A 17,642-nucleotide genomic window follows, 5' to 3' on the forward strand; every position below is an offset into this window, starting at 1 on the left:
AATTCCTGAGTGTGTGTAATCAATGACCTGACAATGGCAGAGTCTTACTCATTCACGAGAGAAACAAGCCCAATGGCAGAGCCGAGCTGCACTGAGCATATATAAGAGCTCTGTTGCCGGTCCGTTTCAGGACACAGTTTGCCATTTATTTTTCTAACATATTACTGCGTCTGGTGATCGCCTGCACCACCGATCCTCCCCGAGACCAGATGTCCTGTGATGGCAGGGACTCACATAAAAGTGGCAAACCTACTCAATATAGGCCATTTAACTCTTACCCCGTCAGCGCCACCGCCAGGGTTTTTCACAATTTTCACCAAAGTTTTGAATATTTAGTTTTTATTAATTATAGAATATCTGAGCATGCAATATATCAAAAGAAAGAGCAGACCGTCTTCTTTTAAACAACAACAACAAATGCTTTTTGCATTCCTTTTTTATCAGCACTTATCTTATATATGGGTAAGTTTCATTAAAAAAAAGCAACACTTTGAACACAAAGCTGAGAAAACCACGTGTTTGTAAAAGACTGACTCCAGATCAGATTCAGAGATGATCAAACACAGATGAGGAGATCGAGTCCATCAACACGCTTCAGTCCTGTCGCTCGTCCTGCTCCACATTTCATTCAGTGACATTAGATAGTTTTGAATTATATGATGTTTAAAGGTCCCATTTTTTGTGTGTTTTCGAAGCTTTGATTGTGATTACTGTGAGCAATATAACATGAGTTCATGTTTCGCGTGTAAAAAAACACTGTATTTTTCACACAATTTACCTCCTTCTGACCTAATGAAGTCCCTCCTTCAGAAATACGTAACGAGTTCTGATTGGGCCAGCGCTTCCCGTGTTGTGATTGGACAGCAGGTTAGCGCACTTTGCCCGGAAAGGTCCCGCCTCTTACCATAACGGGGAGATGCAAGCGCTGAATGCATGGGAGAACAACAAGACCACGCCCCCTATTTTGCGTGTTCTTGTGGGCGAAGGGTTAGTCAACAAACGGTTCTAGTGACACAGCAGGAAGTGCAGCGGTGTAGTCCAAACCGGCCGCTCGCTGTAGGCTTTGAAAGGGAACTTCTGTTAAATAAAATATCTCGCTTGGCATTGAACTTTGAGCTTTATCATTTTACAGGTATTATTTATGCTCTAACAGCAACATTACACACTAACTAAAGTTTGAAATATGGGATCGCGAAGAACGGGACCTTTAATGTTGATGATCACGTTATTTTACATATGCATCTGCTTACATACGATCGCTTGTTTCTGCCTCTTACTCACATGTGTTTGATTAGGAGATTCCAAATAGCCGAGTCCATAACTGTTGCATGCAATGCAATTCATTATCCTCTATTTTTAGAAGTGATTTCTGTACACACTTCCTAATTAGTCATTCACACACTTTTGACACAGCACACACTCCAATGACCGCTGGCAGATGCAATGTTTGTCAGCAGTTGTAACAGATATGTTGTTCATGTGCATCTGTACTGAGAGTTTCTGATGCTCCAGAATTAATTTTTCCTCAAGTTTAGACCTACCATGGAGACAGGTCAGACATCCCCACATGAACTACATATAAAAATACATATTTTATGTCCTCCAGTAATGTGCGTTATGCTGCCGCTGTACCCTTGAGTCACTTCAATGACTCTGTAGTGTGTCCAGTGTCGGACAGAATCAATGGGAAGGCACAATGCGGACTGATGAACGTGTTTGTGAAGGCTGTGAATGGAAGGAAGCTGTTGAATGGGTTTAATGTTGAGACACAGAGACCTTTCCCTGCAGCTCATTGAAGAATCTCAAAAGGATGCTCTAAATGAAGGCCATTGGCTCTGCATTAAACTCCCATAATTCACAATAATGAGCCTGTTTAGCGGCTTTCAGTTTAACGCAAGGGATGAATGCCGCCTGGCACAGTTGGCAGCGATGGGCGGCACAGGGGCCAAGGCGTCTGTGAATGGGATGATTAGATGACCACACTTAGTTAGATCATCGCTCTGTTTCATTAGTCAACCTCGGGAAGAGGAAATGGCCATATCATGTTCACACGGTCAATGAATAGCTTTTAAAGGGATGGCCTTTTTAACCCTTGCCCTTTCATCTATTTTTAACTTCCCTGTTCATATATGTGCTTCTCTGGCACTTCCCTGAATTAACTAAGAATTGTATTCCTGTTCCCTTTTAGCTTATAAATGAAATATTATTGAAAGGGATTCTGTTCTAATAAAAGGGTACAAACCCTGTTATCGTCTGTCTGAACACAGTTTAAAACACTGATTTGTGATTATTGTGTGTTACTTTCTAGCTAGCAAAACAGGCCAGCTATATATATATATATATATATATATATATATATATATATATATATATATATATATATATATATATATATATATATATATATATATATATATATATATATATGCATAGCACGTGCATAGAAAATAATACACAAATTGCAAGCATATAAATACAATCGAGCTAAGATACAAATTAAATTAACAGTGCTTTTTGTTTTTAGGTAAATCTAACAGTATTCATGTACAGAAATTGAAAAATCAAATGTTAAATAAAACTGCATAGACCTCACTGTATACATGAAGTATATAATTTATAAAATTGATTTATACAATTTATATTTGCTAAAGCTATACAAATGATTTTCTGGTAATACTTTCTTTTAGGGTTAAATTCTCGCAATTAACTAGTTGCTTATTAGCATGCATGTTACTATACTATTGGCCGTTTATTCCGTTAAGTTTTTTGAGGCAATAGTCATAGTTAATAGAGAATATGTGTTCCCCAATGCTAAAATCTTACAGATTTTCTTTCTCTTTTTTTGTTTGATTAACATTATGCATAAATGTAAATGTTGTTTGATTAACATTAGTGTGACAAACAGATGCAGGTATATTAGGTTCCTGTCACTTTAAGAGGAATGCACAGATCCAATATAATGATACACATTCAGGTTTTTTTTTTCCTGTGTTTATAACACATAACTGACTGTTCAAGGATACTCTCCAAGACAGTTATTTTGACTTATTTTTTTCCGTTCAAGCTCAAAAAGAAGAGAGAGACCTGAATTTGTGGCTCTTGATGTTTAAACTGACAGGGCTTAAAAATATGTGTAAATAATTCACTTTCACTCTATGATGGTTAAACTTTGCAATTAATCCGCGAATCACATGCGTTCATGGATCACCCAAGATCCCTGTATTTGACGTCGCACATGCTGCTATTGAAATTTTGTTAATTTTGACCAAGAAAAAAAAAGACAGTGTACCTTTAAAGACCAAGTCTGTAATTGATTGTCAAATCCACTGATGTGACAGTCCAAAAATGATCAGCTGTACAGTAGATCTTTTACACCAGCATCTCCTGTCTCGCTGCATCAGAGGATAAATTATGCACGAGGTGGAATTAATCAGCTGTGACACCATGACAGCTCAGGACACTTGAGACGAGGCCTAAGGACACAGAGAAGCTTATTTTTAAAAAAGGACTGTGGAAAAACAGGCCCTTTATTTTTCTCTGCGGCACCACAGTGGTCCTGAGATTCTCAATGCAATGATGTGTTATATCGCCTCAGAGGACAAATAGCTAATTTTCCACTTTCCAGGTGGAAAAACAGCTCGGAGCTATTCCAAGGTGAGCGCATGTGTCTCTTGTCAGAAGCATGTTTAGAGATGTATAGTGGTAACTATAAAGAGCCGGATTGCTTTGTAATGTCCACTGCTAACTGAACCTGGAATGAGGCCATTCACTCACCTGCTCACTACCAGCTCCGGCAACCATGAAATTACAGCTGGGAGCACTTCTTTTTTTCATTAGAAATGTTATACAAGACAAAATGACCTGCTCTTTGCTTTAAACAGCCAGTAACACGCTAGATTACTGTGATGTGGCCATATGTAACAATCAGACGTGAAATGTCTGTGAGCAAACATGCAGAAAACATTGTAAGGGGATGGCTGAAATTATGAGGAACGACTGCTTAATATGACCTCAGCATGAGGAGACATGCATCAGTCTGGCAAATGAAAAAAATAAACATGAAAATATGAGATTAATGAGACTGAACAAACACATTGGTTGAATTAGTGTTGACATTTGCTCACATCACACACTGGGCAAACTAAATTATATTAGATTTTGTTTTGCATTTTAGATCCCCAAACCCTCCCTTCACACGAAAATGATATTTAGTTGCTGTATAATTCATTAGCAGTATGGGGGTGTACTTAAAGAAGCAAATATGTGAATGTATTTATTTATCATGGCTATTTATCATGGCTTTGTAACAATGGATTTTGTTTATTTTTATTCTTTGGATATGTATAATTATATCCAGTAAGTACTTTGTAGATCTCACAAACTTTTACCAACCTGGTGTATGGTCTGAAGCTCATGGCGCAGGTCCAAATCTACTTTTTCTAGTTTAATGACAGTAAAAAAAAATGGTTGGCCCGCCAGTCGCATGGTCCAACAGAGTTATACATCATCTCTTAGTGAGTCATGGGTGTGTATTGGGCGTAACATGCAATAAACCAATCACCCCTTCCCTTTAATTAAAAGCCAGTTGCACTCGCACCATGGTGGATTTGCTATTTAGATGGAGCGAAAAGACTGAAAGGAATCCTTTAAATTTTAATATTTAAAAATGTTTTTGTGCTGCTGTGCATCCCTGTGTGTAAGTGTAATAAAAAGTGTACACCCGTCTATAAGCTCATAAGCAACAGCGGTGCAAATAATGAAAAGACAATGCTGGAAATCTTAACGCATGTGGAGGGAGAAAAAACTTGTGGTCCATTATAACATCTATAAAGACAGCCTTCATGCTTTCAATGTGGAAATAGGCAAAGCTAGACAGACCTTCTCAAATATTGTAAACAGAAACATAAACAACACACGCACTCTTTGCTACTGTCGAGAGACTATCAAACACATTCCCAGTGAAATTCTCCCAGACAGTAAATGTAGTGAGTTTGCTTCCTTCTTCTCAGAGAAAATCAATAATATCCAGAAGGCGATCAGCACATCCTTGATTTGCTCTGGGGTCAGTCAGATCAGACCTCAATATCAGAAAGTTACTGTCGAATTTCAAATTGACGGTAAAATTTTAAAAGACAGTACAGCACCTTAAAACATCAACCTGTGCTCTTGACACACTCCCCATTTCTTTTTTCAAAAGTGTGTTTAACTGTTTAGAAGCAGATCTCCTATAAGTGGTGAACTCCTCACTTCTCTATGGGACTTTTCCAAACGCCCTTAAAACTGCAAGAGTTAAGCCTCTTCTGAAAAAAAGAATAAATCTGGATAACTCCATACTGAGCAACTACAGACCAATCTTAAATCTCCCCTTCATTGGCAAGATCATTGAAAAGTTGATTTCAGTCAGCTGAACAAATTCTTAAACTCAAACGGATACTTTGACAATTTTCAATCTGGTTTCCGTCTGCATCACAACACAGAGACAGTGCTCATAAAGATTATAAATGATATTCTCTTAAACACTGATACAGGCAAAACATCAATTCTGGTACTACTGGAGCTCAGTGCTGCATTCAATGCTATTGACCACAACATACTTTAGTTTGTTAAATATTAGAGATTATTTCAAAAAAACTACTTTTGCGAACTAATCCTAGGTGTTTGGCTCAACCTCAATAACTGTTAAAATGCTTTAAAACGACAATATTTTCTTATTAAATTGCCTAAACTGGCTGTAAATGTCCTTTCTATTTATGATCTAAGTGGTTAACGGGCTTGCTAAATAAACTATTACACCTTTTTACAAATGAGCTTAAAGGCCTAAAGCGATTGAACCCTGATAATTGGTGCTTGCAGCTATATTAATTATTATTATTTTTATTATCATTATTAAGGAATCAGGTGAAAAGATTAGACAAAAATATAAAATAAGTTCATGTAACAGCGGTGACATTATAAGACTCTGATTGTTATTAATAGCACAAGGATTTTCAGATATCAGCCGCCCCCGAAAAAGAGTCACACTTCATAAATATAAATGTCACCACATTAGACAACAAAATATCAAAGCTAGTGACATTTATTTCAAAGCAAATAAATGTCCGTGGTTAATGAACTTTGCCTAAGACTTCATATATGCTGTATACAGTATGTCTACATTAGCAGATGTGCACTGAGCTCTGTTTGAAGTCGAGCTAGATCAGCTTAGCCTTGGATAAATGGAAATAAGGCCATTATTTTTAGATGTTTGTCTTTAATGGCTTTTCTTACTGAAGAGCGATGGTAATGAAAACCCAGCATGATATTAACATTTTGTTGAGCTCAGGCTGGTTTTGTGTGTTTTGCCATGTTTGTTCCTTCCTAATGGAATATTTTACCATTACCCTTTTGAAACATTACACTCCAGGAATCATGTAAATCAAAAATTAAAAGCATTATCTTGCTCCAGTTGCTGCGAGGAGGCCTGGAACTCCCTCGTCTGTTTCATTTTTAAACTTCTGATTTAATGTTTTTGGGGTGGCGAAGGATACACTAAGGTAGATTAGATATTGACTTGATATTTTTCTTATCCAGAATAAAAGTGTGCTCACATCATTTTATGAGTCATACGGCTGATGTAACAGATAATTGAATAGCATCCATCCACAAGTGTGGGCTATGTGTTTTTGCGGAGGTGTTTACTGTGTGTGTGTGTGTGTGTGTGTGTACCCGCTGGCTCCAGCAGTCTGTAGGCTGTGCAAATGAAAAACAGCGCTGAGAGCCCCTACACTCGCTGCATGCATGCTCTTTTATAGATATGCTTGACATGCTGCTTTGCATTTTGATTTTCGCATCGGCTGTCTGGCCGATTAGAACTGTACTTGGCTCGAGATGGTTTTAATTTGAATAAACATACCACATCAAAGCCTCGCTCCCCCCTCAACCGTTTCTGCAAAGCACACTTCCAATCTATCTTCTTTATTACACAATACAACAAGCACGGCATATGCACGGAGAGGTGGGGAATTTCTGCGATATTTCGTGCTGGTAGCCGTGCATTATTAAAGATGCACTCGTCCGCTCTTAGCGTGAGGTGAGCAGAAGCAAACACTCATCAAACGTTAAGATGGTATTTATTTTGGCTGTGGCAGAGGACTATGAAGATTAAGTATCCAAGAAACCATTGCTCATTAATGTGCGCTCATTCCCAGCAACAACCCAGGGAGCGAGTGTTCTCGGGAGAAGGCAATATCTGCCTAATGAAACATGAAGTATGAGTAAACTAACTGAAAGTCAATGACATTGTCTTTTCCTGTTCTTCCGGTGTTTGTGTGGTTGCTACTGAACATCAGTGAAGCACGCTTTGACATGTCCAGAACTATCTCTCCCACAAGCCCAGTGAGATTTCTGGGGTAAATTCAGGAACTTTCCATTTTGTGGAGTATAAAATCCGCCGGTAAATCTGTAGTGCTCTTATCATGATGGATTCTGTTCGTCTGAGTGGTGATTCAGCCCCACGGACAGCAGCAGACATTTACATTTAGCAGATGATTTTATCCAGAGCAACGTACAAATTATGAAGCATGCAGCCAATTAATGTTGAATTATTCCTGTTGTGTGTAATTCACATGCCACTAATGATGCCAATCACATAAATAACTAGACTTCTATTTAAATAACTATGTGCTGGCATCATAAATAACACACTATTTATTACTTTTCTGATGAAAATGAAATGGCTGTACAAAACTTTTGAAGTCAAAAATCGGTACAATCTTTTTTTATTAAATAGTGGTAAAAAAATATATATATATTTTGCTAATGCTGTAAACTGTATATAGGGAGCCATTACTTGCATATTATTTTAATATTAAAGATTACAATTAAAAACAGAGCCCAAACTATTCAATTCATATACTATTTATTTTTTGATATAATAATTAATAACACACACATACACATTGTACACAAACATGTAAATTGCATATAAGGTAGATTAAAAAGTTATAAAATGATTATAAAATTATGTTTTTACTCTAATTTGATGTTAAAATACATTAGTGGCCATCATAACTTATTTTCATGACCGATTTATACAAAAATACATTAAACATATACATTAAATAATCAAGACAGTGAAAATATAATGAATATATAAATACTTATTTTGATTTTTTTGTATTAATTTCTCTGGCGAACTACCGAGCTGTGGACACTGAATGATTTATCTGAGGTAAATGCTACGTGACATTGTTTACAAGCTGTTTTATTGACGTCTTCCCGCCATTGAAACGCTGATTGAGCAATTACATGAGATATGATACATTTCAGTAAGTCATGCATCTTTCAGCATACCTTCAAATGTTCATTCATGTTTATCCACTCATTATTAGTGGATAATGTGGCAGCTCACGAACGAATGACATCTCTCTCTCTCTCTTTTCAAACAGATTTCATAAACAGAGAGTATTTGTTTTGATTTGGTTTACATTATTTAAAGCCTGACATTTCACTGTTTCTTTAGACATATGCCTCATGTTTGTGTGGCAAGTATTCACTAAGTTACAGTTCATTTTCTGACAAGTATCAGATTGGACGTCATTGATTGAGAGGCTGCAGATCGCGCATCATGTCTGTTTTCTTTATTTTTCAAAGAGCACAACATTTAGTTTTTATTGTGTGTACATAAATTAAAGTAGAGACTTAACAGATTATAATGCAATCTGTCCTCCAAAGAAATACGACTCTACAAGTTGTTTTTATAGCACCTTATTGCAACCTATATTTACGCTTTAAAGTCATGCATCCTCTAGCTGGCGTAAAAATAATGAGAGTGTCGTGTTACGTCTGTCATGAGACTGTCGTTACCAATCAAAATGCATGTTCATTTTAATGCAGTATGTGGACTTTTTACCACCATTTGTCATATTTCCATTTAGATTTTTTTTTTTTTAATTTATAACTCCACCCACCCCATCCCTAAACCTACCCAGTGATTTATAGTCATACACACTTCATGAGCACACGTGTTCCCTGCGATCAGCTCACGATCGCTTGATCACATGTTGTTGTTGTTGTGCAATGCTTTACCAACTGAGCTCTGCAAAACCTGAAATATTACGCAGATAAAAGGGAAAAATGCTTTAAAATGAAAGTGTCCTGCTATCAGTAGGAGCACAACTTTAGAAAACGCTCCTGTGCTTCGTATTTCATGAATTAAAATATTGTCGATAGGGTGCAACTTTAGTAAACGCTCCTTTGGGTCGTATTTCAATGAAGTGACAAACGACCTATAGGCGTATTGGTTGGAGGACATGTTATAATAATGTATAACACACTCGCCTGAATGACCAAAATCATAAGATTATTTAGAGTCTCTTTCACACTGATAAGAAGAAAAGCGAGTTGGTCGTGCCAGCATGACCGTTGACCTCTAGGGGTTTTAAAGAGCATCAAAACGGCATTTATTGTTTGAATTTCATGATTAAATGGGCAGAATTTGATAGACAAGATATTGTTTCTTATAAATACTCTCTTCACATAAATACTGAGTCTGAAAGGGAAACTCCTACAAATGCATATGCAATAAGATCAGCTGCGAAAATAACTCTGTCCGGGCTTTTTCAGAGCTAATTTCTCATTGCGTTTCTTTAGTAAACTTTTGTTTTAAATGCCAAAAGAGGGTTTGTGCTGGAGCAAGCGTTTAGTAAATCTGACCATGTGGAATGACAGATATAGCCAAATCACTCATTAGTCATTTGTAGTCACTTTGCTATTAGTTACAACATGAAATAATTAAGAATGAACCTCAGAAAGTATGTTGGAAGATACAGTACATCTTAGTGAAATGTCTAATCTGACACTTAATCAATCCTTCAACCAGAAATACATCAATCAATCAATCAATCAATCAATCAATCAAAAAAGATTTATATATATATATATATATATATATATATATATATATATATATATATATATATATACACACAGACACACCCACACACACTGTACATACTGTTTAACTTAAAAAGTAAGTAACCTGGTTGCTTTAACATTTTGAGTTCAATGAAATAAATAAAAAATAAGTTAATACAATGAAGGAAACAGTTTATCAACATAAACTTAAAATATTAGGTTATCTGAAGCACATAAATTATCTAATTTGATTTGACAAAAGAAAAAATTATGATAAATCATGCAGTAGTTAATTACCCAGGACTTTTAATACATTTATACGTTAAAAATACAACAATTGTTTAAATTATAATTATTTCAAGCTAAAGCATGAACTTCTCAGGGATTTTTTATTTTTTTTATTAAAGATTAAAAATTCAAATAATCAAATAAAATGACACTATTTTATTGTGACCTTCACATTTGTCATATATGTGAGACTCTAAATACATTATATATATATGTGTGTGAACTGTTGACCAGTTTGACTTTCAGCATGGCAGATCAGTTCAGTCGTATCTTTAGCCTGGAGCCGTGAATGATTTCATCTTCATCATGCATTCAGAGCCCGTAGTGAAATCTCTCAGTTGTCTGGATGCTAAGCAACCTCGCTCAAACGGCGCTCTGGAGGTGGCAGAGCCGTCACGGCTCGCATCACAAACGCGGCCCATACTGGCCGTGGCGTTTCAATTAGCCACCGCGAGCGGCACAGGCGCAGAGAGGAGATTAGAAACAACTAAATTCAATTACAGCTAAGCCTCCATGGGTAATGCTTCAAACTTCATCTTGTTAAGATCTAGTTAAGAGTACAGAGGAAAGGACGCTTACTTACTGCTGGATTCACACACTCGCATTTCTGCGTCTGTACTTCGTGTGAACTGCATCCGTCCGACAGTGAGCCATCATTACACCGAGCCGGTTTACTGAGAGATTTGAATGACCAGTACAGACAAACACATGAGCTCTGTCTGAATCCCACTCTCACAACTCACAAGACTTCAGCTATGGTTTAAGTTCAACTTTGTCTCAGATGTTCCTCCTTAGGAGATGTAGGAGGCAATCAACCGCTCGCTAATCTCCACTCTCTTTGGTTACAATTGCTTTAGTAGAATGTAAATGTTCAGTAAAATGTGCTCCTAAAATAGTACAAACATAAACTGGATTGAATTATGAGATGGTGAATCGTTATATTATATATATATTATGTATGATATTATGATTTTATATAGATTATGTACTTTGTGTTACTATTATAAGTGCCCTTGTAAATATGTATTTATGTATTTTTATTTCATTCATTCATGTATTTGTTTGTTTGTTTGTTTGTTTGTAAACTACTATTGCATTAAAGATTACAATTAAAAACAGAGTCCAAACTATTACTTTCATATGCTACTTATTTAGCATATTGTATATATATATATATATATATATATATATATATATATATATATATATATATATATATATATATATTTGTTGCTTTAACTTAAAAAAGTAAGTAACCTAGTTGCCTTAAAATGTTTAGTTTATTGAAATTAAAAATCTGAGTTGATACAATGAAGGAAGTTTGTTTAATAAATAGAAACTCAAAATGTGATTGTATCTGAACCACATTTGATAAATCATTAAAATAGCACAATTTGGCATGTTTCACTGCATCATCACAAATAAACACACAATTACCCAGTATGCTTACAAAATCTTTTAATACATTTAATAAAGGTTTTTAATAATATAATTTTGCCTTAATTTTAATAAAGGTTGTTGAATCTCAAATTTTCATTGTATTAACTTAAATTTTTAATTTCAATGAACTCAAAATTAAGGCAACCAGGTAACTTAAAAAAAATGTTTTTACAGTATAACATTTTGAGTACATTGAAATTAAAATTTTTTGTTAATACAATGAAGGGAACTATTACAATAAAGACACATAATTAAAATATTATGTTATCTGAACCACATATATTATCTAGGTTGATTTGAAAAAATTATGTTATGATAACAAATCATGCAGTAGTTAATAACCCAGGACTTTTAATACATTTATACTTAAAGACAACAGTCTTTACAGTTTATATTATATATATTTTATATTAAACATTTTATATTATATACATTTTTAATCCAAAGCATGAACTTCTCAGGGGGAAAAAATCATTTTGATTAAAGTTTGGAAAAATATATTTTACTGACTTGTAATATGTGACATGTACTTACTATATTAATGGTAAAAGTTAATTATACATAATTACAAATAACCCTATAGTAAGTACATATTGTTTATCAATACATCAATATATAATTACACTGTAACAATAGCACCTTAAAATAAAGAGCAACATAACATTAAATACAATTAAATTAAATACCACCAAAATGTATTATATTTTACGTAAAAAAAAAAAAAAAATTCAAAATACTGAATCATACAGGATTGATTACTCTTTAAAATGAATGTAAATATCTGAGATTATTTGGTCTGGGAAGTATATGATAAGAAATGAGTTCTCGTAAAAATAATTTGACCTTATAAAATCCGAGGACAGTTTGACACATTGTTGAGATCCCGCCTGAAAGAGGGGACACCTATGAAATTACCCCATGGATTGTTTCCCATTTAATCCCGTTATTAATGTCTTTCAGACACCAGGAGAAACCTGCTCAATCTAGTCGAGGAAGACATTTTCAAAAACAATGAGTGAATGTTTGTCAGTCCTCACAGCCAAATCAGCCAGCAGGCATCTGTACGAGCGGCCGCTCTCCACTGCATTGCTCGGGGTTTTTACAGCGTATTAAAATGAACCAGACTCGAAGCGATGATTAGCACTTAGCAGTGCAATCAGAAACGACCCACACCGCCCACATTTCACCAGACCAAAATTTATAGAGCACAATACGGAAATCTTGTCCTCAGAATTTATGTTCTCACCGGTATTACTTTTGCTGCAATCCCACCCAGCTGTGGCTTATTTACCTAAAGAAGCAGAAGCAATTTATGGGGATCCAGATAGAGGTCACTGAGATATCAATAAAACACAACGGCCGTGCCAACGCTATCAGTGCTGCCTGTTCAGCTCAACCAGATCCTGGTCTGCTAATGCCCTCGATGGCTCGATGGCGACTGGCAAGGGTAGAGGCCCGTCTGCTGTGAATTATCGTTGGCAGGGCCTTTTTTTCTACGTTTTTTTTTTTTTTTTTTTGTGGCAATGACTCACTACAGGATGCATATGCAAATTCAGCAGGCGAGTCATAGAATCATTCCAATTCAGTCTCAAAGTCAATTAACTTTGCAACTCTAATTAACTGTCAAAAGCAAGTAAAAGAGCGAGAAAGCCATTATGTGTATTGATAACGGTGCGGTCCGCTCAGCTGGGTCTCTGTTTATAGGTGCCGACAGCTTTGTCAAGGCTGTCAAAGTTTGTCCGTCTTGGGATTTAATGTCTGCGGGAAACTTTTGTGCTGACTTTGAAGAAGTGAAAGTAGAACTTGTCTAAGTCTTTGGAGAATGTTTAGTCAGATTTCATCTCTTAATTTCCATACAAATGCGGATCCAGACCGGCACAGAATCTTTTGATGAATCTTCAGTGAATTCCATTGTACCCATTCAGATTCGGCCTGGCAGCCAATGAGAGATAGCGCTTCTATTAATTGTGTTTTCATAATAAAAGACGTATCGTTGTGTGACAGTTTTCTGCTTGTCAGTATGAATGGCTCCTAACATCTGATTGGGCTTTAATCTGACAGTGTGATGATAGTCTTATTTAGCAAAACTCACCTGGAAGAAAATACAAGTACCTTTTCCCTGTTTTTATGGTTTCAGTTTATGGTGTTAAGATCCACCCATCCACCCATCCATCCACCCATCCATCCAAACCACCCACTCATCTATTCATCCCATCCATCCATCCATCCATCCATCCATCCATCCATCCACCCATCTATTCATCCCATCCATCCATCCATCCATCCATCCATCCATCCATCCATCCATCTATCCAAACCACCCACTCATCTATTCATCCCATCTATCCATCAATCCAACTCATCCATCCACCCCTCCATCCATCCATCCAACCCACCCACTCATCTATTCATCCCATCTATCCATCAATCCAACCATCAATTCAACCCACCTACCCATCCATCCTCCAACCGCAATTCATCAATCCAACCTATCCATCCATAAATCCACCCCACCACACATCCTCCAAACATCAATCCAACCCACCCACCCATCCATCCATCCATCCATCCAAACCACCCACCCACCCATCTATTCATCCCATCGATCACATCCATCCATCAATCCAACCCACCCATCCATCCATCCATCGATCCAAACCACCCACCCACCCATCTATTCATCCCATCGATCACATCCATCCATCAATCCAACCTATCCATCCATAAATCCAACCCACCACCCATCCATCCATCCATCCATCCAACCTACCCATCCATAAATCCAACCCACCCACCCACCCATCCATCCTCCAACCATCAATCCATAAATCCAACCCACCCACCCATCCATCCTCCAACCATCAATCCATAAATCCAACCCACCCACCCATCCATCCTCCAACCATCAATCCATAAATCCAACCCACCATCCATCCATCCTCCAACCATCAATCCATAAATCCAACCCACCCACCCACCCATCCATCCTCCAACCATCAATCCATAAATCCAACCCACCCACCCATCCATCCTCCAACCATCCATCCAAACCACCCACCCACCCATCTATTCATCCCATCTATCACATCCATCCATAAATCCAACCCACCACCCATCCATCCTCCAACCATCTATCCATCAATCCAACCTACACATCCATCCATCCATCCATCTTGAAACAACAGTATTTCAGTTTAGCTCTATAGTTAATGTCTAGCTTGAACAGTTTGCTTCTGAACACTGTTTGGTTAATGCTGAGCAAAAGCCAGTGGTCTTTAAATGAACTGCATTTTTGTTTTGTTTTTTGTTTTATGTCAGAAGCTTTGTAGTCAAAACCCATAAATGGCACTCATAGTGACACATGAACAAAGACATTATCAATGGAAAAGAGGTCTGTGGATCCTTAGCGGTTCTCTAAGGGTTCTTTGTTGTTTCTTTGAGGATTTGATAGTATTCCAGCAATGATCTTTGGAGATCTCCTCAGGGACTAACAGCAGAATTTCCTTCCCTTGTAATCTGACCGTCTCTTGAAATCCTCCCGTAACCCTTTACAGTCTTGTGTGCTTTAATAACTCCTCAAGAGTTCTCAGAAATCTCACTTGATCTGCCACATTGCACTTGAATAGAAATACATTGTGCAGAGCAGATGACAGGTTTTTTGGCAAGTCAGGTCAAACCCCACACCTAAATTAATACAAGATTTCAGTTACACCTGTTATTATTCAAATGTTTTTCTCTGAGCTCTTGTATTATCTGTGGACGATTCTGGGTTTGGCGGTTGCCAGGAGAACGGGACTTGCCTGACTGGATTTTGCCAAGTGTAAAGTTTGGTGGAATGGGGATTATGGGCTGGGGTTATCTTTTTAGGGGTTGGGCTTGACCCCTTAGTTCCAGTGAAAGGAACTGTTAATGCTTCTGGACAACAAGACATTTTGGACAACTTCATGCTCCCAACTTTGTGGGAACAGTTTGGGGACGGCCCCTTCCTGTCCCATAATGACTGCGCTCCAGTGCACAAAGCGTCGGTCCATAAAGACATGGATGAGGAGTTTGGTGTGGAGGAACTTGACTGGCCTGCACAGAGTCCTGAGCTCAACCTGATAGAACAGCTTTGGGATGAATTAGAGCGGAGACTGAGAGCCAGGCCTTCTCGTCCAACATCAGTGCCTGACCTCACAAATGAGCTTCTAGAAGAATGATATAAAATTCTTTAAAGAGTTAAAGCTGCATAGCTATATATATATATTAAAAAAACTATGGATTAAGATTAAATGACCATGAATAGAGATACTGAATCATTTGTATGTAAGTTTTAGACAAAAAACAAAATTCAAAATAAAGATGTTTTTGAGGAAAATCTCCTTATCATGTGACACTGAGACAAATAAATCCCCTTAACTCTGGCTAACCTGTCCTTTTTTATCCAGCTGTGCAGATTTGGTCAAGGCCCAGACACCCCTGATAACACACTGCAGGCGTAAATGCTGTTCTTAGCAGCCTTCCATCACATCTACACATCTCATGGTTTGTCTAGAGCTCGGTATGATGGAGATTCCCAGCAAACTCTTCAACCTTACAGTACATACATCAATAGTCGCATGACTACATGAAATAACGGCTCATTAATGATGGAGTCATGAGATCACAGGTATAAATGGGACTCAAGCTGACCGGGATCTGTGAAGCGCTGCTCTGCTTTCACACAGGTGGCCTCCTGATCTCCTCTCTGAAACCATCTATGGTCTCTGTCCAAAATCTTCATCTCACTGTCCTCAGACGTGTGTTCGTTGTCCTTTAGATGCAGATGCACTGCTGTGTCTTGTCCAGAGGGCTTTGCCCTTCTGTGTTGACATGCGCTTACACAGTGGTTGTTTGGTTTGGACGTCATCCTCATCACACTGCTGTTCACTGTAGGATTCTTTAGGGAAGCAAAAAAAAAAAATGTTTAATTTCTGTAGCATCACCCCCCTCCCCTCCCCTCCCCTCCCCTCCCCTCCCCTCCCCCTTTATTTTTGAGATGATCTTGATCGTCTTGGCCCTGTGTGTTTTATGTTTTAGATGAAGATACAGATGTTTTGAGCCACTGAGTTTTACATGCTTCCTGTAGTGTGCTTGGACTTTTATGTTACTTCCTATACCAAGTTACTTCCTGTACCAATGTTTGTTGTAGTTCTTTTTTTCTTTTTCTTTTTGGTTAATCTTGATTGTTCTCATTTGTGTCTTGTTACCTTGTTTTCCTTCCATCTGGGTTTATATATAGCATTTGAATGAATTTACTAGAACGATTGTTTAACACATTTAGAGCCATATTTACTAAACAGGGCAGATTATTGTTTTAGCACAACTCTTAAAAGTGCCGATGGGAGTGGACAGTTCTGTGCGTGATCTACTGACGACACACAAAGTCAAGCACACAGCCGCATCATTTCCATAATGACCAACACAATCTACCAGTTAGCGTCTGTTTTAAGACATGCTTTTTTTGGGTCCGGCAAATAATGCGCAAACACCAGTAAATTGACGAGCGTAAAATCATCATGATTCATTTAAACACTCTCCTCTCATAAATACTGCGTCTGAAAGGGAAACTCCTACAAATGCATATGCAATAAGATCAGCCGGAAAAATAACCCTGTCCACGCCTTTTCAGCGCTAATTCATCACTGCGTGTCTTTAGTAAACCCTGACAGTAGCTTACATTACAAGAGGGTTTGATCTGGGGCAAGCTGTGATTAAATCTGGCCCTTACTGTTCTTATTTTAATTTAGCTAAATATAAAATCATGACATTTATCACAATTATCTTTTAAAGCTATCAGTCATAATATAAGATGTAAACTTTTATACAAATTATACAAATATGAATATAATTTAATCGTTCACTTTGAACTTAAAAATAAAACGAATCATTGTATCCAGTTATATAATATGATTCATGATTTTTCCACACAGTAGTATAGGTCTTTATAAATGCTGCCATATCTTTTAGGAAGGGGCTCAGAGCCGTGAGACCATTTTAGC

The 17,642-nt window shown here is 37.3% G+C and overlaps 1 protein-coding gene across 5 annotated transcripts in view; it reads left to right on the forward strand.

Annotated features, from left to right (window-relative positions):
* gria3b (glutamate receptor, ionotropic, AMPA 3b) overlaps positions 1-17,642 on the forward strand; it is a 181,615-nt gene that overhangs the window by 67,777 nt on the left and 96,196 nt on the right. The gene's annotated exons all lie outside the window — the stretch shown is intronic.

Source organism: Pseudorasbora parva, chromosome 11, assembly GCF_024679245.1.
Source record: "Pseudorasbora parva isolate DD20220531a chromosome 11, ASM2467924v1, whole genome shotgun sequence".
NCBI classification, from domain to species: Eukaryota; Metazoa; Chordata; class Actinopteri; order Cypriniformes; family Gobionidae; genus Pseudorasbora; species Pseudorasbora parva.